Genomic DNA, 19,516 nt, shown 5'->3' on the forward strand with positions numbered 1-19,516 from the left:
TCTATAGACAAACGATAGGAGACATTCTTCTGCAGATGTTCTAGAGTTGACGGTGCCGTAGCGCCAAAGAGATGGCGTCCGGTGAATTGTCCGAGAACGATAGGCAAAATGTCTAGTGTCAAGGGTGATTATGAGGCTGGACGAATGTGCACCATGATCACCGACTCTAGACAAGTTATGATTGTGGATGCCAGATGCACTGCACTCCAGCCACATCATTTACATGGGTGTGTGAGAAAGAACTGTAGATGCTGGATAACACAAAATGCTGCAGCAACTCATCGGGTGAGGTAGCATCTATGGAATGGGTGACGTTTCGGGTCGCGACCCTTCATCAGACTGATTGGCGGAGACAGTAGGACTTGTAGGAGAACTGGGAAGGGGAGGGGAATGAGGGAGAAAGGAAGGGCTATTTCGCTTGGGTAGTTTACACCCCAGCGGTATGAACATTGGCTTCTCTAATTACAGATAGCCCTTGCTTTCTCCCTCCTTCCCCTCCCTTTCCCAGTTCTCCTACGTCCATTTTCTTCCCCCTCCCCTCCTCCTCCTCCTCCGACATCAATCTGGTCTCGACGCGCAACGTCACCCATTCCTTCTCTCCATAGATGTTGCCTCACCCGGTGATTTACATTGGTGTTATTTCCTCTTTGTCCAATATATTGAAGCCAGAAAGAGAAATATGGGCTTAAATTTTCTCAAATGAGGCTTCTTTTTCAGAAAGGTGAAGATCAGTATGTTTGAAGAAACGTCACCCATTCCTTCTCTCAAGAGATGCTGCCTGTCCCGCTGAGTTACACAAGCATTTTGTGTCTATCTTCAATACGTTTTAAGCAACTTGCGAACTTTAAACACCTGTACGTTTACGTTTACCAGCTTTTCTGATACGAACAAAAAACGGATGAGATGCAAATGCTGTAAAAAGCAGTAAATGCTGCCGAGGTAACCCACAAGTTTGTTCAGCGGGATTGGACGAAACAAACTTCCAACCGAATTTCATTACAGAATTGATTCTTAAATGTTCACTTTGTTATCAGTAGGCAGCGGAGAGGTGTAACGCCCGGGTTTTTCAGGTGGCTGAGTTTGACAGTGAACTTTTCATGGTTAAGGTAATGACATAGACACAGAGAAACATAGAAAATATGTGCAGGAGGAGGCCATTCGGACCTTCGAGACAGAACCGCCATTAATTGTGATCATGGGTGATCATCCATAATCAGTAACCCGTGCCTGCCTTCTTCCCAAACCCCTAGATCCCGCTAGACCTAAGAGCTCTATCTAACTCTCTACTAAATTCATCCAGTGAATTGGCCTCCACTGCCTTCCGTGGCAGAGAATTCCACAAAACACTCCACCCAGTGGGGTGCCTCAGGGATCTGTGTTGGGTTCACTGTTGTTTGTCATGTACATCAATGATCTGGATGAAGGTGTGGTAAATTGAATTAGTAAGTATGCAGATGATACTAAGATAGGTGGTGTTGTGGATGATGAAGTAGATTTCCAAAGTCTACAGAGAGATTTAGGCCATTTGGAAGAATGGGCTGAAAGATGGCAGATGGAGTTTAATGCTGATAAGTGTGAGCTGCTACATCTTGGCAGGGCAAATCAAAATAGGACGTACATGGTAAATGGTAGCGAATTGAGGAATGCAGTTGAACAGAGGGATCTAGGAAAAACTGTGCATAGTTCCCTGTAGGTGGAATCTCATATAGATAGGGTGGTAAAGAAAGCTTTTGGTATGCTAGCCTTTATAAATCAGAGCATTGAGTATAGAAGTTGGGAAGTAATGTTAAAATTGTACAAGGCATTGGTGAGACCAAATCTGGAGTATGCTGTACAATTTTGGTCGCCCAATTATAGGAAGGATGTCAACAAAATAGAGAGAGTACAGAGGAGATTTACTAGAATGTTGCCTGGGTTTCAGCAACTAAGTTACAGAGAAAGGTTGAATAAGTTAGGTCTTTATTCTCTGGAGCGCAGAAGGTTAAGGGGGGACTTGATAGAGGTCTTTAAAATGACGAGAGGGATAGACAGAGTAGACGTGGACAAGCTTTTCCCATTGAGAGTAGGGAAGATTCAAACAAGAGGACACGACTTCAGAATTAAGGGACCGGAGTTTAGGGGTAACATGAGGGGGAACATCTTTACTCAGAGAGTGGTAGCTGTGTGGAATGAGCCTCCAGTGGAAGTGGTGGAGGCAGGTTCGATTTTATCATTTAAAAATAAATTGGATAGGTATATGGATGAGAAAGGAATGGAGGGTTATGGTCTGAGTACAGGCAGATGGGTCTAGGGGAAAATAATTGTTCGGCACGGACTTGTAGGGTCGAGATGGCCTGTTTCCCTGCTGTAATTGTTATATGTTATATGTTATAAAATCACAACTCTCTGGGTGAATTTTATTTCCTTCATCTCGGTTTTACATGGATACTTCATACTTAGACTGTGGCCCCTGGTTCTGTACCCCCCTCACCCCCCCCAACATTGAGAGCATTTTACCTGCATCGACCTTGTCCTTTCCTTTAATAGTTTTATATGTTTCTATATGATCCCCCCCTCATACTTCTAAATTCCAGTGAATACAATCCCAGTCTTTCCAACCTTTCCTCATATGACAGTCCCGGGGGTTAACGTTGTGAACCTATGCTGCACGCCCTCATTAGCAAGGATGTCCTTCCTCAAATTAGGAAACCAAAATTCCAGGTGCGGTCTCACCTGTAGAGCTGCAGAAGGGCCTCTTACTCCTATACTCAAATCCTCTCGTTTTCAACGCCTAAATTCCGTTAGCTTTCTTCACTGTCTTCTGTACCTGCATGTTTAATTTTAGTAACTAGTGTGCAAGAACACCCAGCTGTCGTTGCCATTCCCTTTTTCCTAATCTGACGCCATTGAGATAATAATCTGCCTCCTTGTTCTTGCCGCCAAAGTAGGTAACCTCATAGTGATCTACATTATACTGCATCTGCCATGCATCTGCCCACTCACACAACCTGTCCAAGTCACCCTGCAAGATCCTCGTAATCTCTTCGCAGTTCACACTGCCACGCAGCTTTGTGTCATCTGCAAATTTACCAGTGTTACATTTAATTCCATCATCCAAATCATTAATATATATTGTAAATATTTGCGACCCCAGCACCGAGCAATGCAGCACTCCACTCGCCACTGCCCGCCATTCTGACAGGGACCCGTTCTTTTTCCTATTCTTTGTTTACTGTCCGCCAACCAATTCTATATCAATGTCAACACCCTATCCCCATTACCATTTGCTCTAATTTTGCCCAATAATCTCCTGTGGGAACTTATCAAAGGCTTTCTGAAAGTCCAGATACATTGCATGCACTGGCTGATCATCCATTTTACTTGTCACGTCGTCAAAAAAATCCAGAAGATAAGTCAAGCAGGATTTCCCCTTCATAAATCTATGCTGGCTTCCGGTGACGCCAGGATAGGGAGGGTTGTGTAACCGACTTGCTCTCCGTGAGGCTCTTTTCAAACCAGCCGTATATAAAACAAATATGGAGGCATGCGCAGCTATAGGTATGTTGGCGACTAGCCGAACATGATGGGCCGACATAAAGCGTCCGAGCGCGGGGGGAAAGGAAAAAATGAAGGACAAAAGCCGACCGACTCCCCGCATGACGACGGTGAGTCCGACAAGGAAGGCTCGCTCATTCTCTGCGAGCTGCGCGAGCTGAGATAAGAACAAAAAGAGGCTTCAGAAGACACTAAACAGAGAGTAACGAGAGTGGAGGATAATATGAAGGACTTAACGACTCGAATTGAAAAGCTGGAGGGGAAATTGAAGAAAATGGAGGACAGAGTAAGTTCAAGAGAAGACAGGAATGCGACACGAGAGGGCTGTCAAGTACCTGCTACACAGAGAGGCTAAGCTCGCGGAGAAATGCTTGGACCTGGAAAATCGAGGGAGGCGGAAGAATCTGCGGATATACGGAGTTACAGAGGGCAAGAGAAAAAAGGTCATGCGCCCGTTTGTAAGTGAACTGTTGAGGAATTCCCTAGAACTTCCAGAAGATTGAACTATCCATATTGAGAGAGCACACAGGTCCCTCTCAGACTGACCGAGAGTGGAGCAAGCCCCAACAAGGTCCATAATTGTCAGAGTTTTGGACTATTACACGAAAGATATTGTGTTGCAGCTGGCTTGGAAGCAACGAAAGATAACATACGAGGGGCACAGAGTTTGTTTTGACCAAGATTACTCGCCAGATGTCCAGAGAAAGCGCAAGGAGGTACGACAGGTGATTAAGCAACTGCGGGAGAAATACATCAGAGCCAAGTCTCCATTCCCGCTGCAGCTCAGGAGCTTCCTAGATTCCGGAGTTAAAGCCTTCAAGACACTGATCGAGGCAGCGCCCACACTGGAGAAGATGGGGAACTACATCAGAACAGAGTCCAGAGATGAGCTGAACAGAGAGTTGCTGCAATAATAAAGCCGGGGGGAGGGGGGGCAGAGAGGAATGGCAACTTTGTCATACGATGATCTTCGCACCATTTTGGGCATCACAAGAGAAGGACTATAGACAGACTTGAAACAACTGCAGAAACGTGGGTCCTTGGGTAAAATGACGGCAAAAGATTATTGACATAATCAAACAGATAAATAATATGTATATATATTTTGTTGTGTTGTTTAGAAGAAGGTTCGATATGCCATGTTCAATAATACGTATCAATCCTAGTTTGGTATTCTATTTTTCTACTTGATTTCAATGTACTATTTAAGAGGGACTGAAGGGGGCCTTCTCGGGCGGGAGACTATACCTGTTAAAGTGGGATTTTAAGCAGCCTTACGTAGTTGCAACCACAAATAAGTGGGCTTACCCAGGGGAGACGTAGTCACATCTCTTCTCCTTTCTACGAGGCATACCAGTTTGTTCGGGGTGTCCAGCTGGGCTGGTTAGGTAGGAAGTGTCCTTTTTTTCTCGTCTTGTGTGCAAAGTTCTAATGTTCACTGATTTGTTTGTTTTGCAAATGTTCTTTTATGTATGGAGTAATACAACAGCATGGCAGCCCAGTAAGCCATTTAGAACGGAGATGAGGAAACACTTTTGTCACACAGAGAGTTGAGTCTGTGGAATTCTCCGCCACAGAATGGGGTGGAGGCCGGTTATCTGGATACTTTCAAGAGAGAGTTAGATAGATCTCTTAAAGATAGCAGTCAGGGGATATGGGGTGAAGGCAGGAACGGGGTACTGATTGGGGATGATCAGCCATGATCACATTGAATGGCGGTGCTGACTCGAAGGGCCGAATGGCCTACTCCTGCACCTATTCTCTAGTGTATATTGCCTAGGAAGTCTTCTATGGGAATGGATCCACACGTTCTGGCCGGGCTAGAGTTTCGGAGTTCTGGATGCAGACGGCAGCTTCGTCCGGTTGATTGCAAAATTGCGTTTACAGCACGGGGCTTCGGCGGGAAGCGCGGCGGGTGCAGCCCGGTGTTGGGAGACACAGGAAGACCCGGCTGCCCCTCGACCGTGCGGCGACTCCTCCACCGGTGATCAGTCGCGTGAATACCGCTGCCGGGAAATCTGCCGAAATCGCGGTAAATCGGGGGGACCCGGCCACCCGGCTCTCCAACGTGGACTTCCGCGATGACTCGATGAGCACCGAAACGGCGAGCACACGGATGGATGCAGCCGGACTGGCCGGGCCGCAGATCCAGAACCATGGCTGCAGGCGGCAGATTCCACCCGCCGGTTTCAACATTCTGTTTTCAGCGCGGGGTTTCGGCGGGGAGCTCCGCGGGTGCTGCACGGTGTTTGGAAACACCAGAAGAGTCGGTGCCCCCCGACCGGGCCGAGAATCTTCAACTGATGACCGACCGAGCGTAGGTCCCGCTGCCGGGAACCTCCTGAAATCCCGGTTGGCTGTGAGATGGCCGGCGACCGCGATCTCCACAGCGGACTGACGCGACGAGTTGATGCGCACCGGAACGTCCAGCCTACGCCGCCGCGGAGCCGAGATACAAGTCGAGATTCGGCCTCTGACGTTTTCTATGGGGATGGATCCACTCGGTCAGGCCGGGCCGGAGTTCCTGAGTCCCGACCGCATGAGGCAGATTCGACCCGCCGATTGCAACATCGCGTTTTTGACACAGGACGTCGGTGAAGATCTCGGCGGGTGCAGCCCAGTGCACTGAGACACACGAAGAGTCGGCGGCGCGCTGTTCGGTTCACGACACGTCAGCTGGTGACCGACCGCGTGTGTGTACAGCTTCCGGGAAACTGCCTAAATCGCGATATGCTGGGAGGGCACGGTGGCCCCGCTGTCCGACGAGGATTGCCGCGCCGATCGAATGGCGATCCTTATCCGCCGCGGAGCTCAGATACAGGCCCGCAAATTAGGCCTCCGAAGTCAGTTATGGGGATACATCCGCCTGAACTGTGTGGGCCGGGGATACAGATTCCCGGCCGCAGACGGCAAATTCGACCCGCCTATTTCGACATTGCGTTTTCAGCACGTCGCTTCGGTGGCGATCTCAGTGGAACCGAGATTGGTGGAGTGTGTCCGAGATGGATGCTTCGTGCAGCTTGCTCTAAACCTACCTGGGACAAGACAATTCTAGATTTAGTGTTGTGTAATGAACCGAATTTGATAAAGGAACCCAGGGTAAAGGAACCATTAGGAGGTAGCGACCACAACATGATAAGTTGTAATCTGAAATTTGAGAAGGAGAAGGTGATATCGGATGTGTCGTATTGCATCTGGGCAAAGGGTACTACAGAGGCATGAGGGGGGAGCTGGCCAAAGTTGACCGACAGGGACCCTACCAGGGATGACGGTGCAACAGCAATGGCAGGGATTTCTGGGAATAATCCGGAGAAGCAGGATCTTTTCATCCTGACGAAGAATAAATATTCTATGGGGAGAATGAGGCGACAGTGGCTGAGAAGGGAAGTCAATGGCAATAGAGAAAACTAAAAGAGAAGGCGTGTAACAGAGCAATGATTCGCGGGAAGCCCGAGGATTGGGAAGCTTTTCAAGAAACAATAGAAGTTAACTGATCCGGCAACACAGGGAGAAAAGATGAAATACGAAGGTGAGTCAGCCAATAATATAAAATAGGATAGCAAGCGTTTCTTCAGTTATATAAAGTGTAAGAAAGAGGCAAGTGTGGACGTTGAACCGCTGGAGAATGATGCAGGAGAAGTGATAATGGGGAATAAAGAAATGGCTGTTATAGTTGAAGAACATGTTCAGACTTCACAGTGGAAAACACCTGAAACGTGCCTGCAATTCATGGGGGTCAGGGGGTGGAAGTTAGTGGCTATTACTGAGGGGGGGGGGCGGGGGTGCAAGGGAATCTGAAATGGCTGAAGTTGGATAAGTCAGCTAGACCAGATTTACTGCATCCTAAGGTTCTGAAAGTGGTGGCTTTAAAGGCTGTGGAGGCGTTGATAGTGATATTTCACGAATCATTAGTGTCGGTAGTGGCCCAGATGGGAACTTTTCCAAATTTACCCGCTGCACAAGAAGGGAGCAAAGTCGAATTGTGGGAACTATCGGTCGGTTAGTCCGACTGCAGTGGTTGGTAAGATTTCAGAATCCAGTATAGAGGATGAGGTTGCAGAGTCCCTAGAATTCATGATAAAATAGCCCGAAGTCAGTATGACTTGGTGAAGTCTTGTCAATAATTGCTGGAATTATTTGAAGAAGAAAATAGCAGGACAAACAAAGGAGAGTCAATAGATGTTATTTACCTGGATTTTCAGAAAGTCTGAAGTTGCTACACGTGAGGCTGCTGTGGAAGATGAGAGCCCGTGTTATCAAAGGGCAGATACGAGCATGGATAGCAGGTTGGCTGGATGGCAGAAGGCAGAGAGAGGCAATACAGGGGGGCTGTATCTGGTTGGCTGCAGTGACTAGTGGAATTCCGCAAGGGTCGGTACTGGGGCCGCTACTTCACGTTGTATATTAATGATTTGGAGGAATAAATTGAAGGCGTTGTGGCCAACTTTGTGGATGCATGATAGAACAATAGGTGGAGGGGGCAGGTAGTGTCGAGAAAGCAGGAACTCTGCAGAAGGACCCGCACAGGCTGGAAGAGTGGCCAGAGAAGTGGCAGATGGAATATAGTGTAGCAAAGTGTGGAGTCATTCATTTTGGTGGTAGGAATAAAGGCATTGACTATTTATCGAAATGGAGAGATGTTGCAAGAACAGTCTCAAGGAACTGACGAGTAGAACAATAAAAGGCGATCTCGTCCGCTCGGTTACAAACCAGGTTTATTGACACGAGAGAGAACAAAAACAACACTTATATCTGTATGCGCGGGTTCCGTCTTACAGCAGCACCTCCCCCTCTCTCTGCCTCCGTCCGCGGCGCTGATCACAACCCAGTGAACCCCTCCCGTCATCAACGACCTCGTGGTTTACCGGCGCCTACATTTATACAGACAGAAACCAGTCGTCATGGCCAATAGCGCTGCTCCCAAATTCAAATTACATCCAATGGCAGAAGACTACATCCGTGGCACCCCCCCCCCCCCCCCCAGGAAACAAAGTGCTGTCAGCCGCAGATGGCGCACAAGGTAATACACAGCGCTATCGGCTGCAGACTTGACGCGTAAAGGTTCAAACAGAGCGCTGCCAGCTCTGCGCGTGGGGTTTTAAACGAAGCGCTACCGGCTGCAGCGCTGTGGTTCTAAACATAGAGCTACCCGCTACCGCGCTGTGGGCTTTACACATAGCGCTGTGGGCTTTACACATAGAGCTGTGGGCTTTACACATAGCGCTATGGCCACAGCGCTATGGGGTTTAAATGTAGCGCTATGGGCTTTAAACACAGCGTTGTGCCCACACCACTATTGGGGCACAGACTGTTTGGGCAAAATTCTCGTATAACATTCCCCCCCTGGAATAGTCTGGTTACCGTCACACCGGACCCGCAGGCGTTATCTCGTTACATTCAGCCCACAGGCCACGCGGTTATGATGACAATCCCCACACACCACATCAGCGTGCAATCATCCCGAAAGGCCACCATCGTCCCGGGTCGTTGCAGTCCTGGCACTGTTCTGCGAACTTTCGAAACTACTCCACGGTTTCCTGGATGTGGGCAACGAGGTTGGTGATTTTCTCTGAATCAGCGCTCCCGACCGATCAAACCACAAGTGCCCCCTTTCTCAGCCAGGTTGAAATCTATGGCCACGCGGGTCTGTCGGGCTTCGGTGCGAATACTTCAACTGATAGTTCTGTGATGACCTCTTTTAACCCACTCATGGCGTCTGCCGTCTCATTGGCTATTTCTTCCATGGCTGGAGCCATGTTAGTCATTTCCCGTGCCAGCTTCGCAAACCCTTAGGAGGGAAATGCAACAGCCCAGAACCACTCGGCCTCCGTAATAGCCCGTTACACATGTCCTTGCCGGGGGTATGAGGGTAAGGGTGGCAAGTGTCTCAGGTAGGTTAACACATATGTCAGGTAACAGCATCCCGTCCAGGACATTGGTCTCTTCAATGTCCCGAAGTGCACCCCGGGCATTCCCGGGAGCCAGGAGTAGGCCCACAGGCCACACACCCAGTAGGTTACATTGACGTGGTGTGGGGGAGCCGCCCTGGTGTATGTCGTACAGGTACTGTTACCCAGGGAAGGGCCCAATCTCCCCTCAAAGTTATAATTGCACACACTATTACTGGACACGTCGGCACAAGTCAGGCGGAATCTCGAGTGTGGTTGAATGACGGAATGTACGACCCGTCAATGCAGTGACATTGGCAATCAAGGGTGGTTTAGTAGCAGTTCTTAGCCGCACCACTCCTGGTTTCGCTACAAAAAGAGCAGGCGGACAATTGTTCGCTATGATTTAAGGGGACTGCCCACAATGGGATGTCCCCACTGTGATACTGGGTGCGTGTACACACCCAGCACGCTGAGACATTGAGCCGTTGGGCGAATTTATAACTGAGGGTGAGAAACGAGTTTGGAACAGGAGATTCATGAATGTAGGCCGAGATGTCCACATTCCCCCCGAACACCACAAGCGGGCAAGCAACAGTAAACCAACAATAATTCACCTATGTCCTTACCGACAATCACAGCGCCCAATACAACAGTGATGGACCCGATGTCCTTGGGTCAAAGGTACTTGGGTCATGGGTGTTCAAGAAGGAACTGCAGATGCTGGAAGATCGAAGGTACACAAAATTGCTGGAGAAACTCAGCGGGTGCAGCAGCATCTATGGAGCGAAGGAAATAGGCGACGTTTCGGGCCGAAAACCTTCTTCAGACTGCTATGGGTCATGGGTGTTCCACTGGTACCTGGTGCCGGGCCGTTCAGTCCTGGTGATACTCCTCACTGGGCACGTGGGCCTGCAGCGTATCGGTCAGTTTTTGCCTTGTAAAGCTCACTCACTGTATTTTAGTGAGTCTCTAGGTGTTTAAACATCCCACCCACTGTTCCCCCGGCAACGCTCCCCATCGCCTATTACCCGGTCCGCGCCCCACAATCTCCCCCTTTTTCCGGCGGCTTTTGGAATACTGTACCCAGACCTTTCCTGATTCTTCCTCCACCAACCCCACTTCCTCAGTCTTTGGAGGGTCCGACACTGCCAAATGCCGCGACATAGGTGATCCTCCTTGGCTCAACGGCCGAAAGTTCAGGTTGCTGACGGCTGGTTGCAGGACTCCCAACCAGCACTAGAGGGTGCGCAGCGCTGTCAGCAACTTTATTTGCTGCTTCAGTTGTCCATTGTTGCGTTAAATAAGTCCAGCAGCCTGTGGGTAGTACGGGATGTGGAAAACACATACAAGTCTTTCAGGTTTCACATCCAGAGATGGTGAGGAGGATGGGCCGGAGGAGATGAGGATGGGGGAGCAGAGCAGTGGGGGGATGAAGGAAAGGGAAACGGAATGGGAGAGGGGTCGTCAAGTTTATTCGTCACATAGTGGGCTAGGGATTGGTGCAGGTAAGGGGACGGAGCGGGAGAGGGGATGGAGCGGTGGGAGCAGAGCGGAGGGGGGTGGAAGCGGGGCGGTGGGTGGGGGGGGGGGGGGGGTGCGGGTAGGGGAAGAGCTTAGGAGGAAGGCTGGGGAGCGTAGAAACGGATGGAGGAAGGGGCAAATGATAAGGCAGAGTGGGGAGGAAACGAAGGAGGAGGCAGAGGAGTGGGTGGGGTAAGGGGCACAGAGCGCGGGGGTTTGCCCGGCCTCTGGGTCAGATGCACAGCAGTACCCTCAGTACCCCAGCTGCCCTCTCCCCACACCTTCCACTCCCTACCCCGAACACCCTCTCCCCTCCTCACCCCCCGCAACTCCCTCTCCTCACCCCCTCTAACGCATTCTCCCTACCTCATCATCTAACGCCGCAACCCTCTCAACATCCCCCACCCTTCCTCAACTCCCTCTCCCACTGCTTCTCACATACCCCGTCCAACACCCTCTCCCCGCCTCACTCCCTCTCCCCACAAACCCTCCCAACATCAACACTTTCCCCAACTTCTTCCCCACCCGCTCCCATCCGAACCGCTCCTCACCCCCCAACCCCAAAACACCGTAATTCCACCGCCATTCCCTCCCCTCTCCCCACCTCACTCCCTAGTAACACCCACCCACCACCCCCGACACGTTTAGCTCCACCCACTTCCCAGTTGCCTCTCATTCCCCTCTCCCCATGCTCGCCGCCTACTCTCCGCGGCCTCCTCTCCCCCCGCCTCCCCCCTGCCTGCTGGGGGCGGGGGCAGGAGAGAGGGAGCGGGCGTGGAGGGAGGGGGAAGAGGAAAGTGGGGCGAGAGGTGGGTGGAGAGGAGGGAAGGAGGGGTATGGGGAAGTGGAGGAGGGTGAAAGGAGGGGCAGAGGGGGAGAGAGGGAGGAAGAGGTTGGGCGGGGGAGGGGGAAGAGGGGGAAGAAGAGGGGGAAGAGGAGGGAAGTGAAAAGGTGGAGATAGGAGGGTGGAGAGGAGGGTTGGGGAGAGGAGGGAAGGAGGAGGAGATAAGTGAAAAAAAGAGGAGGGGGTTGACAGAGGTGCTTAGGATGAGGAAGGGGAGAGGGAGGGAGGAGGGAGGTGGAGGGGGGAAGGGGAGATGATGGGGAGAGAGGAGCATGAGTGCGGGATGGAGAAGAGGGGAAGCGGGGGAGAGGAGGAGGGGAGGACTATGGAGTGGAGGAGATAGATGTATGGTGAAATAGAGGAGTGTGGGTGTGTTTTGGAGGGGAGTGAGGGTTGGAGATGGAGGGGATGATGAATGTTGGAGGAGGTTTATCGTCAATGATGTGGGGGGGGGGGGGGGGGCAGTGAGACAGGTAAGTCCGGGGCAAATTCACCAGTACATGAGTATAGAAGCTGGGATGTAATGTTAACATTGTACAAGGCATTGGTGAGACCAAATCTGGAGTATGGTGTACAATTTTGGTCGCCCAATTATAGGAAGGATGTCAATAAAATAGAGGAGATTTACTAGAATGTTGCCTGGGTTTCAACAACTAAGTTACAGAGATAGGTTGAATAAGTTAGGTCTTTATTCTCTGGAGCGCAGAAGGTTAAGGGGGGACTTGATAGAGGTATTTAAAATGATGAGAGGGATAGACGGTGTTGATGTGATCAAGCTTTTCCCTTTGAGAATAGGGAAGTTTCAAACAAGAGGACATGACTTCAGAATTAAGGGACAGAAGTTTAGGGGTAACATGAGGGGGAACTTCTTTACTCAGAGAGTGGTAGCGGTGTGCAATGAGCTTCCAGTGGAAGTGGTGGCGGCAGGTTCGTTGGTATCATTTAAAAATAAGTTGGATAGGCATATGGATGAGAAGGGAATGGAGGGTTATGGTATGAGTGCAGGCAGGTGGGACTAAGGGAAAAAAGTTGTCCGGCACGGACTTGTAGGGCCGAGATGGCCTGTTTCCGTGCTGTAATTGTTATATGGTTATATGGTTACATCGTGAGGGTCAACACGGCCATGGGGGGGGGGGGGGGTTACAGCAACGCCCGTGACCCGTGACCGGGAGGTCATGTATGACCAGTTCACTGGAGATCTTTGTACAAGTGAGCCGCTGTGTGTTAGACACAGGGACCCTAACGCTACCTCCACCACACATCACCAACACACACCTCTTGCACTACTGTGGAGTTGATGTCGTTTTCTAATTGTACTTCTGCCCATCTTCCTTCTTGTGTAATGTTCAGTTGATGTATAATTGTGTTTTGTGCCTTGTGTGAGTCAATGTGTGTGTGACGCTGCAGCAAGCAATGCCATTGTAGCTGTACCTCTCCGTACTTGTAGATGCGACAATAAACTTCAACTACTGCTATTTGGATCTGCCCTGGTTAATTATTTCGTTTCCAAAAGGCCCCAAGGATCATCGGAAACTCTTCTCCAGAACCTTTCTCCACCGGGCGGCACGGTGGCGCAGCGGTAGAATTGCTGCCTTACAGAGCCAGAGACCCGGGTTCAATCCTGACTACGGGTGCTGTCTGTGTGGAGTTCGTACGTTCTCCCCGTGAACTACGTGGATTTTCTCCAGGACCTCCCACAATCCATAAACATACACATTTGAATGTTAATTGGCTTGGTTAATTGGTTAATTGCTCAAAATTGTCCCCCGTGTGTGTAGGATCGTGTTAGTGTGCGGGGATCACTGGTCGGTGAGAACTTGGTGGGCCGAAGGGCCTGTTTGCGCACTGTATCTCCAAACTCAACCAAAGGCCATTGGTTTAATGCCAGGGATAAGAGGTGAGAGGGGTTGAGGTTCATGAACCTCGCATTTGTCCACTCCCCTGCCACCGTCTCCTCATCCCCTCCCCCCTTTGACCCCGCCAACTCAACCCTTGTCCCCTCTCCCCTCCCCACTTACCCCCTCCACACACATCCGTGTCCCCTTAACTCTTATCGTCTCCCCCATCCTTCTATGCTCTACCCCTTTTATCGTCATCCATGCCCCCTGCATTCGCTAACCTCGCCTCTCTCCCCCCTCCTCACCCCTCCCCCCTCTCCCCTTCCCCTCTTCCGCTCTCCTGCTCTCCCCCTCCCTACCCTCCCCCTGTCTACCCTCCCACTCCCTACCCCCTCTCTACCTTCCCCTCTCGACCCTCCCCCTTCCTACGCTCCTCCTGTCTACCCTCCCCTCTCTCCCTCCCCCTGCCCCTCTCCCCTCCCCATCTCCCCTCCCCATCTCCCCTCCCTCCCCTACACCCACTCCCTCTCCCACTCCCCCTCTCCTCGCGCCCTCTCCCCCTCCCGCTCTACCCTCCTCCCCTCCTCTTCTACCTCGCCCCTCTCCCCTCCCCCTCTCCCTCCTACTCTCCCTTTCACCTCTCCCCTCCGCCGCTCTACCTTCCCCTCCCGCTTTCTTCCCCATCACTCTTCCCTCTCCTATCCCTCCTCTCTCCACTTCTTTCTCCTCCCCCCTCCCCCCTTCCCCCCTTCCCGCTCTCCCAACCCCCCTGTCCCCTACTACCCTCCCTTCCCCCTTATCTACCACCCCCTCTCCCGGCTCCCATCTACCCCCATCTCCCCTCCCTCCCCCCACTCCCTCTACTACCCCTCACCCCCACTCCATCCCCTCCCCTCTGCCACCTCCCCCTCTCCTCCCCCTCTGCCTCCCACCCCTCTCTCCTCTATAACACCACTCTCCCCTCCCGCTCTTCCCCTCCCTCCTCAACTCCCTCCCCCCTCCCATTCTCTCCCCATCACACTCCTCTCCCTCTCGCCCCCTCTCCCCCCTCCCCTCCTATCTTCACCCTCTCTCTCCTCCCCATCTACCCCTCCCCTCTCCTTCCCCTTCCTCAACCTCTGCCCTTCCATCCCTTGTGCCCTCCCCCTCTCCCTGCCCTCTCCTCATCCCCTCACCCCTCTCCCCCCCTCTCATCTCCCCCTCTCCCCACCCCCTCTCCCTCCCTCCCCCCCAACTTCCTTACCCTTCTCTGCTCTACCCCTCCACTCCCCATCTCCACTCCCCCCTCCCCCCTCCCCCTCCCCCCTCCCCCCTCCCCCCTCCCCCCTCCCCCTCCCACCTCTCTCATCCCACTGCCCCTCCTCTTCTCCCTCGTCCTCTCCCTATTCCTCTTACCTCCCCTCTCCCATCACCCTCTCTCCGCTCCCGCTCCTACTCTTCACCCTCGCCCCTGAGGCCAGGACTCTCGCTTAACCCTTTGTCCCTGTTGCCAGCCGGGCAACTTTGGCAGCTTTTTCGGTTGCCAAATGACAGTTTAGGTAGTCATTTGAGATAGCTTGCATGACGCGTGCGATAATGTGCTCGGCCGAATTGTGTAGTTACCAGTCGGAATTATACTCAATGAAGCATTCACATATTATTTCTGCTTCAAATAAAGGCACAAACTAAACATTCACCAATCAAAACATGATATATCCCACAATGACATGCAGCAAAATTATAAGACAGTATCTCAATTCTTTTTACACTTTGCAATGAATGCAATTTATATTAGTTCTTTCCACTTCCAAAACAAAATGTGGTTGTATTATTCAACGTATGATCAACCTGTGTCAATAAATCCTGAACCATGGTAACATATATGCGTACGTATAGTTGTGAATGCTGCTCATTAAATAACTACAGTACTGATATTCCATATTAAGGGCATTGATTTGCCGTTAAAATGAATAATGTAATAACGTGTCAGTGACAATCGAACACTGCGGTTTTAATGGTTCACGTGTACACACTTTAATTAATCCATCTTTATGGATTAAAACAAATAATAACATTGAGAATTAAAACACATCTGATTACATTCGGTTATGCAACGTAGTCAATGTTCGCTCTGAAGGCATTTCCAGGACAATAGGGTCAGGGAGGGGTGTGTGTGTGAATCAGTGTGGGTGGATAGATGGCGGGGATTAGGGAGGGGGTTAGATGGCAGTCGGTGCAGAATGGATGGATTGAGGCAGGTGAATTAGTACGTGTTGGTTGGAGTAGGTAACATTGTGAGGAGTGCGCACGGGGGATGTCAGTAATGTTGAATTACGGGATGGATGGGGTAGACAAAAGAGCTGGAGAAACTTAGCGGTTGAGGCAGCATCTATGGGGCGAAGGAAATAGGCAACGTTTCGGGTCGCGACCCTTCTTCAGACTGTTCCCCCCATTCTTCTTGAATGGGAGGATCAGTACAGGATGGAGGGGGGGGGGATCAGGGCAGGATGAATGGGGGGTGGGATCAGAACAGTGTGAATCGGAGGGTCTGTGCAGGATGAATGGGAGATCACTAAAGGATGATTGAGGGGAAGGTGTAGGGTAAATGGAGGGTGGGTCAGTACGGGATGAATGCGTGGATTAGTACAGGATGGATGGGGGATCAATACAGGATGGATGGAGGAGAATTGTAGGATGGATGGGAAAGGGGTAAGCACAGGGTGAATTGGGGAATCAGTACAGGTTGGATGGGGGGGGGGGGTGGCAGGAGAATCAAAGTGAAGTGGATAGGGTGATCAGCGCAGGATGAATAGATTGGGGAGTAGATGGGGAGGGGAGCAGAGGGCATATCAGTGAGAACAGAATAGAGGCGGGAATGGGAATCAGTGCTGGATGTAGAGGAGGGATCCCAGGATAAGGCGGGGGTGGAGGGGGCGTACAAGAGAGAGAGCGAGAGAGAGAGAGAGAATGGGGGCGAGGTATGGAGGAAGGAAGGTCAGCGCTCCTCGGACAACATCGCCCCGCTACCTTGGCCGTTGGGATTTCCTCGCCACCGCCTCCCTCCTCCGCCAGCCAAGGTGCGGGGCCAAGCGATGCAGCTCAAAGATCCTATAGCTAAAGGATCTATGGTGCAGCTGATTCAGAAGTGTCGGAGCGAATGACGGGTCCCGCACAGCAGCAGCAGCGGCTTCATCACCTCCTCCTCTCTGATAGCGGTCGCTGCATGCAAACCAGCTAACGGCGCACTTTCAAAACAAACCCTTCCGCACGCCGAGGCCCCCTCCTTCCCTCCTCCCGGCCTCGGCGTGCAGGAATGAGGCTATCAGGAGGAGGAGGAGTAGATGGAGCCGCTGCTCGCGGCCAATCATTCGCTTCGACCCTTTGCCACCCCGCATCTAGTACCTTTCCCAAGCAATACAGCCGTCACCGCCGACACAAAACGTCGCGTTGCTTTTCTCCAGAGATGCTGCCTGACCCGCGGAGTTACTCCAGTTGTGTGTGTCTATCTTCGGTACAAACCAGTATCTGGTTGCCAAGCCAGGCAAAATGACTCGCCGTTTAGGTTGCCCGGCGGCGCGTTGAGTGATCAATGGCACCCGGGCAAACGTTAATTTCGAGCCCTACATTGTCGTTCCAATGTCATCCCTGCTCGGGCATCTTTCCCGTCAACTTTGACCTGCTCTACCCTCAAGGCCCCATAGTCCTCTTTTTTCAACTATAACACGGACACTTGTTTTATCCTTCTCTAATTGTAGATTAAAACTTACCATATTATGGTCACTTTCTCCTAATGGCTCCTTAACCTCAAGTTCCCTTATCAAATCCGTTTCATTACACAACACTAAATCCAGAATTGCCTTCTCCCTGGTCGGCTCCAGTACACACTGCTCTAAGAATCCCTCACGGAGGCACTCCACAAACTCCCTTTCTCGGGGTCCAGTACCAACCTGATTTTCACAGTCTACCTGCATTTAGAAACCTCCCGTCACAACCGAAACATTACGTGTACGACATGCCAATTTTAACTCTTGATTAAACTTGCACCCTATATCCAGGCTACTGTTTGGGGGCGTGTAGACAGACGCCATTTGGTTATTTTTACCCTTACGGTTGCTTAGTTTTATCCACACTGACTCCACATCTCCTGTTTCAATGCCAGGGACTGAATTTCATACCTCATCAACAGAGCTACCCCATCCGCTCTGCCCACCTGTCTGTCTTTTCGATATGAGGTATACCCTTGAATATTCAGTTCCCAGCCCTGGCCCTCTTGCAGCCATGTCTCTGTAATTCCCTCAACATCATACTTGCCTATTTCTAACTGAGCCTCAAGCTCATCCACTTTATTTCTTATACTTCGCGCATTCATATAGAACATTTTGACTTTGGTATTCACCTCCCCTCTCGCACCGCTCACAATTGGCCCTGACCGTACTCTCCTAACCCTTCTGGAACTTTCCTTCCCATTAATTTGGGAGTATTTTGTAAATTTTCCTGTACTCACTTCCCCTTCAATTCCATATTTATACTTCCAATTTGTCAATCCAACCATCTTGCTCCGATCTGCCTCCATATCTGTATAGACCGCTTCATTTCTCCATCCCCACCGCAATCTCGCAATCCTCCCCACTCTCCGCACTCGTCCACCCTCCCCACCTCACGAAATTCCCCTCTCCATTCCTGGATAAAAACTGCGGGAACGATGTCTGTTGTCCACCAGATGTGGTTGGGGTCAAATACCCGGGCAAGGTTGCAGTTGTCCGCCCGCCTGTGCCTGAGGCCGAGCGGCTTCTCCCACGGTCCAGGGGCCGCGCTGCCGAGTCTCCCCCCGACCCCCAGGGACTCTCTGATTCTCTGCTTCTCTCCCCAGTCTCCGTCACCCTGGATGTGGAAAGAGTGCATCCGGTGCTCGAAGTGTCTGAGGATCGGAAGAGGGTGAGATGGACCGAGACCGGGATGAGTTTACCTGACTCCGGGAAGAGGTTTACCGACAGTCGGTGTGTGCTGGGATCGGACGGATTCACATCGGGGAGACATTAATGGGAGGTGGATGTGGCGGGGAGGCAGTGGTGGAGTCTGGGAGTCGCCGCAGAGTCTGTGGAGAGGAAGTGAGTATCATACTGAACCCGGAGACTGGAGTCTGGAGCATCGGGCGGGGGTGGGTCGGCGAGTTTGATGCACTCACCTCCCCTCCCATTTAATCCCCAAATTCCGCGTCGTGAAACCCCAGTGAGCGCGGAAATAAAACCAGGTGGAATGTAAATGTGGGAAGAGTGAAATAAACAGCAACTGAAATCAGAGCTGTCCGTCGATCCGTTCATTTAAACGCGTTAATCGCATCCGGCAACGGAACAGAAATTAATTTTGTGAAAATATAAAGATTGAAACAATCTCCCTTCCCACGGATTCAGCAGCAGCCGCGGGCGGCTGGTCCGAAAGTCCGCAGATTCAGTGGATTTCTAGCGTGTTTGCAGCATTTGCTCTCCCTCCACACAACATAATCATTTTCTTCTGATCGAATCTTTGGAAGAATGGGTTCAAACCGAATTCCCCGTTTCAGGTGGGAGCCCGTTGTGCTCAGGCTCTGCCTGTCTATCTGTAGAATACGTAGATCATTCCTTGTTTCAGTCGCCGCCAGACCCCTCACCCACCTCTTTCTATCTCAGGTACATCATGTCTGTATCAATGGTAGACAAAAATACTAGAGAATCTCAGCTGGTGAGGCAACATCTATGGAGCGATGGAAATAGGCAACGTTCCAGGTGGAGATCCTTCTTCAGACTGTGTCGGTGCTCTGTCTGTATCGGTGCTGCTTCCTGCTCTCGTTCACCGTTTTAACGCTTCATCTCCCTCACTGCCAGTTTCCAACCAGATCCCACTTTCCTCTGCTCGAGTTCTGGCTCTTTCCT

General features: G+C 51.2%; 1 long non-coding RNA gene across 1 annotated transcript; it reads right to left on the reverse strand.

Annotated features, from left to right (window-relative positions):
• Positions 1-17,222: 17,222 nt before the first annotated feature.
• LOC116990189 lies at positions 17,223-19,473 on the reverse strand. The gene is made up of 3 exons (XR_004416461.1): positions 19,463-19,473; positions 18,052-18,055; positions 17,223-17,276 (listed from the first exon to the last, which is right to left on the reverse strand). It is a non-coding gene; the product is annotated as an uncharacterized LOC116990189 (long non-coding RNA).
• Positions 19,474-19,516: the final 43 nt, after the last annotated feature.

Source organism: Amblyraja radiata, chromosome 30 (genome assembly GCF_010909765.2).
Source record: "Amblyraja radiata isolate CabotCenter1 chromosome 30, sAmbRad1.1.pri, whole genome shotgun sequence".
NCBI lineage: Eukaryota > Metazoa > Chordata > Chondrichthyes > Rajiformes > Rajidae > Amblyraja > Amblyraja radiata.